The sequence below is a fragment of the Chiloscyllium plagiosum genome, chromosome 7 (genome assembly GCF_004010195.1).
Source record: "Chiloscyllium plagiosum isolate BGI_BamShark_2017 chromosome 7, ASM401019v2, whole genome shotgun sequence".
Classification (NCBI taxonomy): domain Eukaryota; kingdom Metazoa; phylum Chordata; class Chondrichthyes; order Orectolobiformes; family Hemiscylliidae; genus Chiloscyllium; species Chiloscyllium plagiosum.
Genome location: NC_057716.1, coordinates 48,223,877 through 48,239,481, shown reverse-complemented (window position 1 = coordinate 48,239,481; position 15,605 = coordinate 48,223,877). Strand labels below are relative to the sequence as shown.

The window sequence follows — 15,605 nt, the reverse complement described above, 5'->3', positions numbered from 1 at the left end:
CCCCCCCACAAAGATGATTGATGAGGACAGGGTGATAGATGTCTATTCAGACTTTAGGAAGGCTTTTGACAGGGTCCGTCATGGCAGGCTGATACAAAAGGTGAAGTCATATGGGATTTATGGTGAACTGGTAAGATGGTGAACTGGCTCAGTCATAGACATAGTGTAGCAGTGGAAGGGTCTTTTTCAAATGAAGATCTGTGACCGGTTGTGTTCTGCAGGGATCAGGGTGGAATGCCTCCTGTCTGTAATATATGTAAATGTTTTGGAGGAGAATGTCAGTGGCCTGATTAGTAAGATTGCAGACAACACAAAGATTGGGGTGCCATGAATAATGAGGAGGACTGCCAGAGGATACACCAGGGTATAGGCTAGAGACTTGGGTGGAGAACTGGCAAATAGAGTTTAATCCAGCAACATGTGTGTTGATGCAGGAGGGAATTATACTTTTAATGGCAGATTTCATTGGTTGGGGCATAGAGTATAAAAATTGGTAGGTCGTGTGCAGGCCACACATGGAATATTGCAAACAGTTCTGTTTGCCACACTACTAGAAGATTGTGGAAGCTTTGGACAGGGTAGAGAAAAGATTTACCAGGATGTTGCCTAGTTTGGAGGCTATCAGCTGTGAGGAGAGACAGGATAAAGTTTGTTTGTTTTCACTTGAACATTAAAGGATGAGGCATGACCTGATAGAAGTTTAAAAAATTATGAGAGGCATAGAGAGAGTGGATAGTCAAGTCTTTATACGAGGGTTGAAATGTCAATTACTCGGGCACATAGGTTTAAGTTAAAAGGAGAAACACTTAAAAAAAAAGATGAGAGAGCCAGGTTTTTTTATACAGAAAGGTAAGTGCCTGGAATGCGCTGTCAGTGGTGGCAGTAGGAGGGGAGGCAATAGGCAATGTTTAAGAGGCATCTTGCTAGCAGAATGCAATTACAGAGCAATTCCTTCATTTTGGCACCCCACGTTCACTCACTCCATCACTGTCACACAGTTGCAGCAATGAGTACGATATGCATGATGCACAGCAGCAACTTGCCAAGTCTCCTTCAACAGCACTTTGGAAACCCACCCCCGTAACCATTTGGAAAGACTAGGAGCAGATGCTTGGGAACACCACTACCTGTATGTCCCATTCCAAACTTACTATCCTGACTTGGAACTCGAACAGCAGTCTTGGTGTACCATACCAAATGAACTGCAACAGTTCAAGAAAGCAGCTGATCACCCACCACCACCTTCAGTAATTGGGGATGGGAAACAAATGCTGGCCCTGCTCGTGACATCCACATCCAAGGAAAGGATTAAAAAAAACTACTGCAAGCAGTTTGGATTTTGTGCTGTCTCAGAGTCATACACCGGAAACAGACTCTTCATTCCCACATGTCCATGCTGACCAGGTTTCCCAAACCAAACTAGTTCCATTTGCCTGCATTTGGCCCATTTCCCTTTAAACCTTTCCTATTCATGTACCTTTTCAAATGTTTTTTAAATGTTGTAATTGTACACACCTCTACTACTCTCTCTGGCAGTTCATTCCTTACATGCACTACCCGCTGTGTTAAAAAGTTGCCCCTCAGGTCCCTTTTAAATCTTTACCCTCTTGCTTTAAACCTATAACCTCTAGTTTTGAATTTTCCTACCTTAGGGAAAAGGCCTTTGCTATTCACCTTATTTATGCCCCTCATGATTTTATAAACCTCTGTAAGGTCACCTCTTAACCTCCTATGCATGAGGGTAAAAAGCCCCAGCCAATCTAGCCTCTCCTTTTAACTTAAACCCTCCAGTCCCGGTGACATCCTTGTAAACCTTTTCTGAACCTTTACCAATTTAATAATATCCTTACTATGGTAGAACAATCAGAACTGTATGTAGTACTCCATAAATGGCCTCACCAATGTCCTGTACGGCTGCAACATGATGTCCCAACTCTTATACTGAATGCGCTGATCGATGAAGACAAATGCACACTTGATTAGACTGGTAGTTTCAGGTTGATCTGCATTTAAATAAAAAGGGTAATATAATTGGACACCCACACAAACTTGCTTACTAGATCAGAAAGCTAGTACATTATGCTTAATACAATTCGGCAAGTACAGACCAGAAATTAATGAATTTACATGACATTCGAAGGAATTTATGGGTGCAGCCCTCACCAGGTCTAAACATGTTATCATTTAAAGATTGCTTAATCAGTATCTTTCATCAGCTAAGAAACAATTTAAGCAATCATAAACCGTGTTTTATATGTTGCTTATTTTACACATCTCTGACTGAAAACTTGGATGTTTTATCCAATTAAATCATCTTCGACTGTCACAATTTCTTGTTTAATAATTGTTAATATTTAATATTGCAACTGCCTAAGGTAATAATTTACAATTGACATCACTTATGATTTTCTGATGTGTTTTTTAATTTTGTTTTTTTGTGTTTCAGTTACGTGATGTAACTTTTTATTTAAATGTTTTTACTTTAATTTTTAAACTTTTTTGCTTCCTCAAGGTAACCAGCTCCTTTATGTTCCGTTAACTGGTACCTCCGGCTTGCACTCGTATACTCCATAACTGGGCTGTTGTAGCCTTCTCTGCAATCAGGGGTGCTCCATTCTCTCAAGATACCTTCTTTATTCATCGCACCCCTTGGTCCATGCTTGCTGGTCCTACAAGAACTTACCCCCACATTACCAATCCCAGTTCTCCCTTACTGTTCTTTTGTAATGATCCACCCATCACTTTATGTGCTTCCACCTGTAGCTCTGTCTTCTGATTCCTTTGCTCATGGCTGCCACAGATAAAGTTCTAGTCTCTCGCAAACAGTTCTGCATGTCCTTTGTGAACTAAGCTGTGACATCCTGCTGTTGTCTTTCCTACTTTTACCCACCTTGTTTCTCCTAATCACTTCAGTATGCTTCCACCTTTCAATCCTGATTGTCAGCCTTTGGCCATTACATTTTATATTGGTCATAGCTTCTACTGTAGTCATATGAAAGTTTGTCAGTTAAAATACTTCTTGGGGTATTAAAAATTATGTTTACAGAATTTTCTGCTATGAGCTACTTTGATAAAATAAATTTAAACCACATCCCATTGTCATCTCACTTTGGCTTCTTTCTTGCAATTTTCAAGAAAAGATCAGACAAGCTTTTGATACTGCTTGCTGAAACACTTGGCCTTTCCAAAAGGTTTCAGTTCTGTCCTGATACCACATGATCGGCTTGCTCAAAAGAAAAGTTCAACAGAGCAACAATGGATAAAGAAACCCAAGGATAGTTTTAGATCCTAACACATTGGGTTTAGAAAGATGGAAACTGAAAACTTTAAACATTTGAAACCCAAACAAAAGCTATTTTAAACCTTCCCACTTTTATTTTTAAGGGAGATGACCAACCAATCCACTCAGAAGAAGTGAGTCAGTCAATAACATTATTCGAGGAGGCTGCACATCTCCCAAGATAAGAAGGACTCTGTTACTAACTCATTGCCTGACATCCCTGGCAGGTAAAAGGAAGCTAGATCTATTAAGTAATTATTTTGACAGTGTTGCTTGTAGGCAACGAAAGGCATTTCCACCCTATGAAGAAGTCTCTGGCTTTCCACTCTATCTGTACCTCTCATCATCTTGTACACCTCTATCAAGTCACCTCTTATCCTTCTTCGCTCCAATGAGAAAATTCCTAGCTCCCTCAGCCTTATTTCAGAAGATATGCCCTCCAGCTCAGGCAGCATTCTGGTAAATCTGCTCTGTACCCTCTCTTTCACATCTTTCCTATAAAGAGGCGACCAGACAGGGCAGCATAGTGGCACAGTGTGGAGTTTGTACATTCTCCCTGTGTCTGTGGGGATTTCCTCTGGGTGCTCAGGTTTCTTCCCACAGTCCAAAAATGTGCAGATTAGTGAATTGGCCATGCTAAATTGCCTATAGTGTTCAGGGTGTGTAGGTTAGGGGCATTAGTCAGGGGTAAATGTAGAGTAGTAGGGGAATGTGTCTGATTGGGTAACTCTTCAGAGGGTCTGTGTGCACTTGTTCCAGCCATAAGGATTCTATGATTTCTAGAACTGAACGCTATATTCCAAGTGTGGTCTAACCAGGGCTCTCTGGAGCTGCAGCACAACCTCATGGCTCTTAAACCCAAACCCCATGCTAATGAAAGCCAACTCACGATATGTCTTTTTAACAACTCTATCAACTTGGGTGGCAGCCTTGAAGGATCTAACGACATGGACCCCTAGATCTCTCTGTTCCTCCACACTGCCAAGAATCCTCCCTTTATCCCTGTATTCTGCATTCATGTTTGACCATCCAAAATGAATCATTTCACAATTTTCTAGGTTGAACTCCATCTGCCACTTATCAGCCCAGCTCTGCATCCTGTTGATGTCCCACTGCAACCTACACCAGCCCTCCATAATATCCACCAACCCACCAACCTTCGTGTAGTCAACAAATTTATGAACCTACCCTTCCACTTCCTCATCCAAGTCATTTATAAAAATCACAAAGAGAAGAGGTACCAGAACTGATCCCTGTGGAACACCACTGGTCACCTAGCTCCAGGCCGAATACTTTCCATCTACTACCATCCTCTGTGTTCTATGAGCCAGCCAATTCTGTATCCTGACAGCCAGATTTCCCTGTGTCCCATGTCTCCTTACTTTCTGATTGACCCTACCATGGGGAACCTTATCAAACGACTTGCTAAAATCCATGTACACCACATCCACTGCTCTATCTTCATCAACGTATTTCGTTACATCCTCAAAGGTTTGTGAGGCATGAGCTGCCCCTCTCAAAGCATGCTGACTATCTCTAATGAAACTATGGTTTTCCAAGTAATACAGTCATAGAGATGTACAGCATGGAAACAGACACTTTGGTTTGATTCAAATTTACCCATACCAGATCATATTTGAATTGAGCACTCTTCAAATTAAGTATTTAATTATACAGTATTGGTCTTTGTCCTTTTGCTTAACAATTCTAAAACTTGTGAAAGTATGATCATTATTTCCTAAAGGTTTCTCCCACTGAAACATGCTGAACTTTACTCCCCAGAACCAGATCCAGTATTTTGCCTTCAGCTTTTGAGTTTATTTTTAAAGACAATTCAGGAATTCCTCCCCTTTTCTCTTTGTACCAATCTATTGCAGTTTCTTTGATAATTAATGCTGGCACATTCTTCTTTCTCTTTTCCTGTTTTTCCTGACCTACGTGTAGCCAGGAACATTTAAGATCCCAAATTCTCCTCTTCTTTAAGGCATGTCTTTTATTGCCGCAATAATATAATCCCAGGTTATCTGTGGTTGACAAATTCTTATCTTCATAGCCCATTCATGGCTATGTGTCTTACGTGTTGGCACTCATCATTGTCTGCCTTGCTTTGACTTCATTTAATCTCATCTATTTCTGAACTATTCTTAAATGTTATTCATGTCTCCCAGCCATTTGTGAATCTTATTTTTCTTCTGAAAATGTCCCATGCTGTGCTCATCTTTCTGCTAAATTGGTCTTAAACGTTAACCATTAGCAAGAACCATTATTCTAATTCTTTCAAGGTGTAAAATGTTCATACTGAACAGATTTCTGTTAGCCCAAAAATTTGTACGAATATCCTATGAATTTGAACTTCAAAGAGTGTTTCCAGTCATTGGTTGATCTGTTTTTATCCGACTGAACCTTTACACTTTGTCCTGTTTGACACTGCAAGTAATCCAAAGATTGCTACCTTGGAGATGCTATTTTATAACTTTCTCCTGAGCTTATGAAATTCTGACCATAGCACCTGAATTCTTTTCCTTCCTATGCCATTGGTTTCCACATAGATAATGATTTCTGGCTACTCATCTTTCCCATTCAAAATTTCCTGCATCTTCTCAATGACTTTCTTTAACTGGCAAGAGAGAGCTGTCACACTTTTATGGACTCGTGTTGACAGATATAAAAAGGACCTGTAATTATCTCGTGTTTTTCACACATACACGGCATTCCAAAACACTTCAGAGTCAACAAAGTACTTTTGAAGATTAGTCAATATTGCAGTGGATGAAACACAGCCGTCAGTTTACGCACAAGCTCCCATAAACAGCAATGTGATAATGGGCACAGTGACTCAATGGTGAGCATTGCTGCCTCACAGCATTAGGAACCAGAGTTCAATTCCAACCTTACTCACAGTATGTGTGTGGAATTTACATGTTCTCCTTGTGTCTACATGGGTTTCTGCTGGGTGCTCCAGTTTCCTCCCACAGTTCAAAGTTGCACAGACTTCTGCCTCAGGCCTATGGCAGTGCTCCAGTGAGGCTCGATACAATCTACACGAAAACATCTCATTTTCTACCTTGGCACCTTAACAGCCTCAGGACTCAACACTGACTTTAACAATTTCAGAACATGAACCCCTCTTCCTTGTTCATTCCCTTCCCTGCACTATAGGTCCTGTCCTGCATTCTTTTTTTGGACAATGTAACACTTGCTGAGTCACTTCCCCAAACACAACCTCCAGGTGCAGTCTGAGGTAATAATTTATGTTGTTTAATATTTGTCATACATTAACACCAGTCCACAGCATTTCAGTGCACTGATTTATGCAGTATCTTCTCAGTCACTGCTTCTAGTTTAATGCATTATCAAGTATTGCACCTTGACTTGATCACAACCAATAAGTAACTAATTATATTCTCTTATACCAATATGAAGTTCAAGCTTTAACGGTGAAATGAAATTTTCAGCAGGAAATTGAAACAATTTCACGGTCTGAAGTTTGACCATTTATCTATGAGACACTGGATGTTAGGAACTCAAACTTATTATGATTCCATTAAATGACTTTAGTAATGCCCATCATCTGGTTCACTATCATCTGGGTAGTCAAGTCAAACTTCTAATAATTTCATGTATTGTGGTCAAACTGGATTGGCATATAAACCCTGTTAACATTTGAATGAAACAGTTCCTCAGAAAATGATAATTTTTTTTAGATATTAAAGGCATCAAGGATATTGATAGAAAGCAGAAATATGGCGTTGAGCTAGAGAAACATTCACGATCATAATGAATGACAGAGCAGGCTCAAAAGGCTGAAAAGCCACGTCCTGCTCCTAGTTTCTATGAAAGGAAATCTCGACAAATGGCATAATTTCTAATACTCTCTGTAAAAACTGCAAATGTGACTTTTATATGTATTCTTTCACTAATGCATATAATTTATATTGATCGCAATTTTCTTTAAAAAGTTCAGATATTAAAGACACTAAGACGTGCCAATGTAAGGTAGGTATTTAGACGTTGAATTTCCACAAGGGCTCTTCTGATCTCCAGGTTCAACTTCAATGGAAACTTTGGAGAAATTGTATTCCTCACCATTTATGTGATTTCTGCACAGTTTCTACAGATCCTGTCACTAAACTCCACTAATAGTTTTCAAAATTATTTAGCAGTTCTTGGCATGGAGATGAGGTATAATTGCAGTTCAAATTATTGTGGAAGATCATGAGTTTTGTTATCACTTCAAGTAATGTTTTTGGGGTGTGGTATAAATGGCACCCATGCTATGGTATAGTATGCAGACAATGGGGGTCTCCTGCTGGCTGAACAGCCAGTGAAAGCCCAGTAATGCATCTTTTGTTTTATTCATTATGCAAATTAGTGTGTTAGCATTTATTGCCCATTCCTAATTGCCCTTGAGTTAGTGGTAGTAAGCTGCTTTCTTGAACCGCTGCAGTCCTTGATTGTTATGCTGTTAGTACATACAAATGAATTAGGAGAAGAAATAGGCAATTCAACACTTCAAACCTGCTCTGCCATTCAGTAATGTCATGACTGATCTGTTTGTGTTCCAAATTCCACATTTCCATCCATTCCAGATAATATTTGATTCCCTTGTCAAACAAGAGTTTTATGTACCTCAGCCCTAAAGATGTTCAAAGACCCTGCCTCCACCATGTTCTGAAGCATAAAGTTCCAAAGTCACACAACTCAGATTAAAAAAAAATTCACTTCATTTCTGTCCTAAATCCTTAATTTTAAAATACATCTTCTAGTCCTGGACTCACCCACTAAAATAGTAATAATTTCCATATCCATCTTTTCTAGACCATTCAGTCTTATAAACTCCAATCAAGTAGCCCCTCACTCTTCTAAATTCCAATTGGGCCAAGTTAGTCCAATATTTCCTCAGAAGACGATCCACTCATTTCAGATATCAATTTGGTATACATACTCTGAAATGTCTTCATTCATTTACAGCCTTAAGTAAGGAAACCAAAACTGTACACATATTCAATATTTGCTCTTGCCAATGTCCTATATAACTGAAATATAACACCCTTACATTTAATATGCATTTCCTCTAATATTAAAGGATAGCATTCCATTAGCTGTCTTAATCTCTTGCTGTACTTGCAAATAATGCTTAGTGACTCATGCACTAGAACACCAAAATTCTTCTGCAATTCAGTACTGTGCCATAGTTCTCCATTTAAATAATATGTTTTTAAAATTCTTCTTGCCAAAATGAATAACTTCATATTTTCCCACATTATACTTCATCTGCCAGATTTTTGCTGACTCATTAAAACTGTCTATATCCATCTGAATACTTCATATATCGTCTTCACAACATACCTTCCTACTCAAGTTTGTGTCACCTGCAAATTTAGCCACCAAGACTTCGGTCCCCTCATCCTAATCTCCATGGATATAAACTGTAGGAAGTGGAGAGCCCAGCACACGCCCTAGCAAAACCCCACTCGTATAATAATTTTATCAGGTTCTTGTCTTCCTTCAACCTTCTGATTCACAAATATTACTGGATTTTTTTTGTATCCTCTATAACAATGAGAGAAGCAAAATATATACTCATTACACCTGCCATTTCTTTACTATGGATTAGAAGCTCCCCATTCTGACCCTCCAACACTCGCTTTACTTAAAATTTTCCTTTTTAGATATCTATAGAAATACTTGCCATTTTAAAAATATTTCTAATTAGTTTCTCTCATGTTCTAACTTATTTAATTGAATTGAATTGAATCTATTGTCACGTGTACCTAGGCACAGTGAAAAGCTTTGTCTCGTGAACAATACAGACAGATCACAGAGTTAGGGAGCATAGATAAGTAAATAATAGGTAAACAGCAGCAAAAACAAAAACACAGGTACTAGTGAGTGTTAAGAGTTTGAGAGTCCATTCAGTATTCTAAGAACAGTAGGGTAGGAACTTGAAAGGGTTCAGAAAAGATTTACAAGAATGTTGCCAGGATTGGAGGATTTGAGCTATAGGGAGAGGCTGAATAGGCTAGGGCTGTTTCCCCTGGAGCATCAGAGGCTGAGGGGTGATCTTAGAGGTTTATAAAATCATGAGGGACATGGATAGGATAAATAGACAAGGTCTTTTCTCTGGGGTGAGGGTACAGAGTAGATATATTCTGAAAACAAGAAGGGAAGTATATTCAAAGCTAGACTTTTCTGGAAGACCAAAAAAAGAGATCTCATGTATTGGACCAATACAAGCAGATGAAAAATTGCTAAATACAGCAAATACAAAGATGTTCTTAAAGGATTTGTAAGAAGTTATTAGACAGTATTAGAGGTTATATAGAAGGGAAATCAATAATCTTTTATAAACATATATATAGTAAAAGGGAGCAGTGCCAATTAGGGATCAAAAAAGAAATCTTGTTGTGGAGGCCATGGCTTGGAGTTGGACTAAAAGCACGTTTTGCAATTGTTTTCATTCAGTAAAGGATGCTGCCTACTCAACAGTAAAGGAGGAGTTGGCAGAAATATTGAATAGGATGAAAATAACTTGGGTTGGCCAGAATCAAAAAGGCACCTGTCGAATTGGTAAGCATCCTACTTATGGAAGCAAGGTGGAAATTATGGAAGCTCTGGCAACAGTCTTCCGATTGGTAGTGTCAGAGGGCAGAAGGATTATAAATTGTATTCTTCAAAAATGGGAAGGGAGTAAGCTGAAAAATTATGAATAGTTTTGATAGCTTCTCCCTATTTATTCTATTTGCAGTGCTAGATTGTTTGGAAACCGGAGGACATTATTTTAGGGTGTTAGACAAAAGAACTACAGGCAACATGAAGAAATTTGTTTCTCATTACGTTATGATCTCAAATGTATTGCCTAAATGGGCAGTGGAAGCAAGTTCATAATTTAGAAAGGGCATTGGATAATTATTTGAAAGTAATAAAATAACAGATCTATTGGGAAACATCAGTGAAGTGGAAATAATTGGATTGATTTTTCCACAGGCATGATAAAGAACTAGAGGCAGCTGTCTAATGACTTCATTTTCAGTGATAAAACCACATCACAAGAATGTTGAGGGCTGAGTATCAAGGGATGATCTGGAATAAGATTGCTTTGTAATGTCAGAGCATTGGTAAAAAAAAACTTGATTTATTACTATCTTGGTTTCAGCGAAGATCTTTCAATCAAGTAACTTTAATTTTAAAAGCAAAACTTATTAAAAGTTGAATTAATTGTTCATCAGAGAAAGTAAATTGCTGACAGTAGTCTATTCTTAATAGGGACACATCTTTTTGTTCTTGCCACAGTTCACTTTGCTGTCATTACTGATAAGGTGCTCCTGCACCCTCAACCATCATATACAGGCTTTTGTAATTTTGTGAATGTGCATTGTTCACATTTATGCTTAAATGACTTGCAGAAAAATCTGGAATGTGTCTTAGACTGGGTTGTTGGAGGTCATTAGAACAGCAGATTTTCTGGAACAAGTACAAAAAGCATTTCAAAAATGCTTGTGTTTGTAAAATATCCAAACACTCCTCAATTATAATCAACCACCCTACTTTCTGCAAAGGGTAAAGGTTTAATAAATATACTAGCAAAATCACTGACACAGTTATGCTATTTTAGGCTGAATGTGCGATACTTTATAATGCAGAACCCCTACACTGTGGAAGTAAGCCATTTGACCTATCAAGTCTACACCAACCCTCTGAAAAGCATCCCACCATCTCCTTGTCACCCTGCATTTTCCATAGCTAATCCACTTAGTTTGCATATTTCTGGATACAATGGGCAATTTAGCACAGCCAGTCCACTTAATCTGTACAGTTTTGGACTGCAGGAGGAGACTGGAGCTCCCAGAGGAAACCCACCCGGAGGGAAGATGTGCAAACTCTACACAGACAGTTGTCTGAGGCTGGAATTGAACCAGAGTCTCTGGCACTGCAAGGCAGCAGTGCTAACCACTGAGCCACCGCCTCATCTTTACAACTAAATCCATGTAACAGGACTGCAATAGTACACCTACAAACTGTTATTAAATATTCTAAAGTCATATTAGTAATATTTAAGTAAAATATTATGATCACACACAAGTGCCTTCCTCATCCAAATTCAATGTTTGACATTGGTAAAAATGCTATCTGTGGACACCTGGGTGCTTATTGTACTTGATTGCAATGGATGGGTATTTGGAAGGACCCAAGGCCATTATTTCATGGCCCTGAGTTAGCAGTTTGCTGACCTCGAAGTAAGCATCACTGAGAGATAAAACCCTCTCTATAGTGAGAATTCCCCAAGCTTTCTAGTGAAAATTTCAGCTCTGTCATCTTGTGTTGGTATTGCAATTGATTACAGTTTTTTTTAACAGGAAACTTACAGCATGTACCAGGCGTGATAACACTAGACTGTCCAATCAAGTAATCACAAAGGAATTTTCGCAGGTAAACAAACAACAGTAAAATAAAACCACTTTTAAAATGGAGCAAGTGAAAGATTGAGGTGAGGATGAAAGCCAGAATATTGTGAAAATGTTTGTTTTAAAAAGTCACTAAAAAGGTGTTTGATTAAAAACACTGATTACTTAATAAAATTAGTTTTTCAGGGACAAGTCTTTTTATCATTAATCACATCACTCTGAGAACACCAGTTACACTTGAGGTGTGAATTTTTAAGGAGTTTCCCATGGCAGTGTGGGAGCTGGGAAGTTGAAGTCTTGCTGATTTAAGGATTGACAAGTCTGGGTTGGGGTGCACACCAGAACACAGGCAATGTCGGAGCCTTAAGTAACAGATTGTAACTTCTCTGACTGCCCACTTTCTCAAACTTGTGCCTAGTTTCAGAAGGGTAAGAATGGCAGACATCGACAATTTTTAATTAATTCCCCTGCAAAATCTGCACAGTGTTGTGGGTATTTAGACTGAAGGTGAACCTTTCTGGGATTATTAATTAAACCTCAGATCTCTTCATGACATCTGTATAGTTAGTCTATCCAATAAGGCAATGTGCTAACAGTTAAGACTATTTCTTTGAGATTTGATGGTCTTCCCTGTTTCAGTAATGAGTGAACACTATTTCTCCTATGGGTAATAATGCCTAGAGTGTTAAAAATGAAGACTTGAAAGCTAATGTTGTTTTATCCGGTATTTCCACAGAGCCACTTGCAGTGCCTGGAATGGATGGATACAGTATAATACCATGTTATTGGCTCTATATTGTCACAGGTTAGTTGTGTTATTTCTGACAATAATCTGCCCTTAACAGTGGTGCTTTTTTTGTGTCAAAGTTTACTTTGCAGTTATCTCCAATGAGCTGCTTCTGTAAATTCAACAATCACATACAGGCTTTTGTAATTTTGTGATTGAATAAACATCCTCTTATGTGCATAGTCCATGTAAGTGCTTAAATAACTTGCAGGCTGTTGGAGATCATGCTAAGGCAGATTTGCTATACCAAATGTAAACAACATTTTAAAAAAATGTGCTGTTTGCAAAATAACCCAACACTTATCAAGTGTCTCTGTGCTCCACCTTTGTATATTAATTTTTTGTTGTTGTATCTCAAGCAACCACAGTACACATCCTGCACATTCTGTGTTACAGCTAATGGATAATTGAATAGTCATAAAAGATGGGTGTGAATCAAATGAAAACTACTCCTTAAAAATGAGGTAGGTTCAATGAATAACTTAAAACGTTTACAAATTTAGCTGAAGAGCACAAATTAGAGAATGTTAATGGAGGGAACAATATATGGAAAAGTAACTTTATTGCTGAGGCTCAAAAGATGATTGACAGCCAGCTTCCCTTTGTGGATCAGCAGAAACTCACTTTACTCAAACGTTGTGAAAGTATAACTCTCAGGCCACTTTCTCAACAATCCCAAGAATTTGGAAAGATATGTGGAGAAGTATATCTGATGTATAGAAAAGTATACAAATAGACAATGAGGTTGATTTATGTTTCTTGCATTGCCATATAATGGTATGCGTGCCAATTATTTTACATTGCTGTATTTTTTCTGAGTGCCAATTATCTAACATTGGTAGAAATATCGATACAAAGAACTTGGAGCAATTAGCTATATTACTCAACATAGCTTTGCATTTAGTTGAATTTACCCTGTAACTTTCCACAAGTGGAATATGTTAATATTTTTCATAATTGTTACAAAGAAAATATTATGTTTATGAACAGCTAATTCTTTCTCTACATAATTAGATTTGAGTACATATGGTGTTTACTCCTTCTCCATCTTCAACCTGCATGACATCTTGCGTCTCATTCTTCTAGATCCACAATTATAAATGTGTTCTGTAACTCGTGTTTCCTCTGCGAAATTGTATTTCAAATAAGGAGTGCTATTCTTTACACAAAGTACCCTTTAAAAGACACCATTGTCTTGGGATTGTCAACATCTAAATTCCTTGTCTTCAAAAAGCAGACCAATGTGGGCATCATTGCCTAATAGGTGACATAAACTATATTACGTATGGAAGTTTGCGAAAATAATAATACGCCCGCTTTATAACATGTTGATCACATAAATTTACTGTGGCAATTATTTTCATTTCCTTTCTTTTCAGAACAAATACTTTTACTTAGAAAATATTTCTCAGAATGTGGCTGTTCCCAATAAGACCAGTAATTATTGCCCATTCCTAGAAGGAATTGTTGAACTTTGACAACAACTCTGCAGTTATGATGTCATTTCTATTGAAAGGAATTATTCTCTTTCCAGATTTTTAAAACTGAATTCATATTCTCAAATTGTAGTTATATGTCTTAAATTGGTATTATGCATAAGTGGCCAAATACTTACCGTGTATTTATTTTCTCCAGAAAGATCACAAGCTTAGAGGAAGAATTCAGTAGTCAGAGATGTCACTTCACATCACTTAAAGCTGATGCCAGCTAGGAGAGCATTACTGAATCTAATGATTTAACACAGTGAGTTACTGAACAAGGATAATATGACATCTGCTGCTTGAAGGCAGGCTGGTACCGTATGTTATGGGCTTTGCTGATTTTTATTGCATATATCCGCAGATGAAATGGAGGAGCCTTCACTTGTTAAATGATGAGTAATCCACTGCCTGTTCGCATAAGATGAATAAAGCTGGTCTGGTTATAATAGAGGTTTACAGCATGGAAACAGTCCCATCTGTCCAAATCGTCCATGTCCACCAGATATCCTAAATTAACCTTGTCCCATTTGCCAGTATTTGGCCCATATCCCTCTTAAACCCTTCCTATTCATAAACCCATCCTATCTTTTAAATGTTTTAACTGTACCAGCCTCTACTACTTCCTTTGGCAGTTTGTTCAATCAATGTATCACCCTTTGCATGAAAAAGTTGCCCCTTAGGTCCCTTTTAAATCTTTCCCCGCCCACCTTAATCCTATGCCCTCCAGTTTTGGACTCCCCTACCTATGGAAAAGACCTATCCATGCCCCTCATGATTTTATAAACTTCTATAAATATGTATCCATTATCAGTTGTCAGTATCATACAGCAAAGCTGCCAGTTCTACAGAATGCTGAGAGACACAGAACATTAATGGCATCTGTAGAGAAAGCTCATGACCATCTGTAACATCTTGAACAGCTGAAATTTGTTATGGACCAGGCCAGACCCCCTCAAAACATTTCAAGCAAGTGGCCCAGACCCTAACTTTGCTACTTGTTTTAAGCACGTGTAAAGTGGACATTCCAGGATGGATGCAGCTGGTCAAACCACTGAGTTTTAAACAAAACAGGATTTATTTATAAGATTACCGAATGAAACACAAACAAAAGAGAACAGAATACAGAATAACTTAACCTATCCAAAAACCCAACAGATTGTCCCAACTTAATGATGCTATTCCAAACACTTGCAACAATCCCCATAAACACTCCTTGGCACAAAAGGTAAAATCAAACACAGGGTCTTCCAGGAGATAAATCAGAGAACACCAGCCTGGACCTGCTTCTTTGGGTCCAGCAGCTTTTTTTTTAAATTCTACTGCTAAAAACCAAACCAAACAAAACCAGAGAAAAGCTGAGCTGGGAGAACTGGCCACTCCCCTGCTACAGAGAAGTTTTCTTTTTCAAAGACTTGAAAACCTGTTGCCTGAGGCAGTATCTGTTAGCTATAATCAAACTGGCCCTAAAACCTATCAACTTAGATTTTTCAGAGTGTGTCTTCTACGACCTCTCCGAAAAAAAAAACAAGGACAACATAACCTTGTTAAAGGAGCAACTTTGTCCACATTGATTTGAGTTACAATGCCGGGTGGCACGGTGGTTTTGTGATTAGCACTGCTGCCTTACAGTGCCAGGGATCCTGGTTCGATTT

The 15,605-nt window shown here is 38.3% G+C and overlaps 1 protein-coding gene across 12 annotated transcripts in view; it reads left to right on the top strand.

Moving 5' to 3' along the window:
- Positions 1-3,381: 3,381 nt before the first annotated feature.
- LOC122551560 (solute carrier family 40 member 1-like) overlaps positions 3,382-15,605 on the top strand; it is a 56,394-nt gene continuing 44,170 nt past the window's right edge. For 3 of the 12 annotated variants that reach the window (XM_043693634.1, XM_043693635.1, XM_043693620.1), the window contains exons 1-5: positions 3,423-3,507; positions 11,625-11,710; positions 12,422-12,490; positions 12,869-12,936; positions 14,108-14,215. The gene's annotated coding sequence lies outside the window, so the exon portion shown is untranslated. Of the gene's footprint in view, positions 3,508-7,260; positions 7,277-9,745; positions 9,851-11,624; positions 11,711-12,421; positions 12,491-12,831; positions 12,937-14,107; positions 14,216-15,605 lie in introns of those variants that run through there. The other 9 variants (XM_043693626.1, XM_043693622.1, XM_043693623.1 and 6 more) reach the window with 9 other exon arrangements.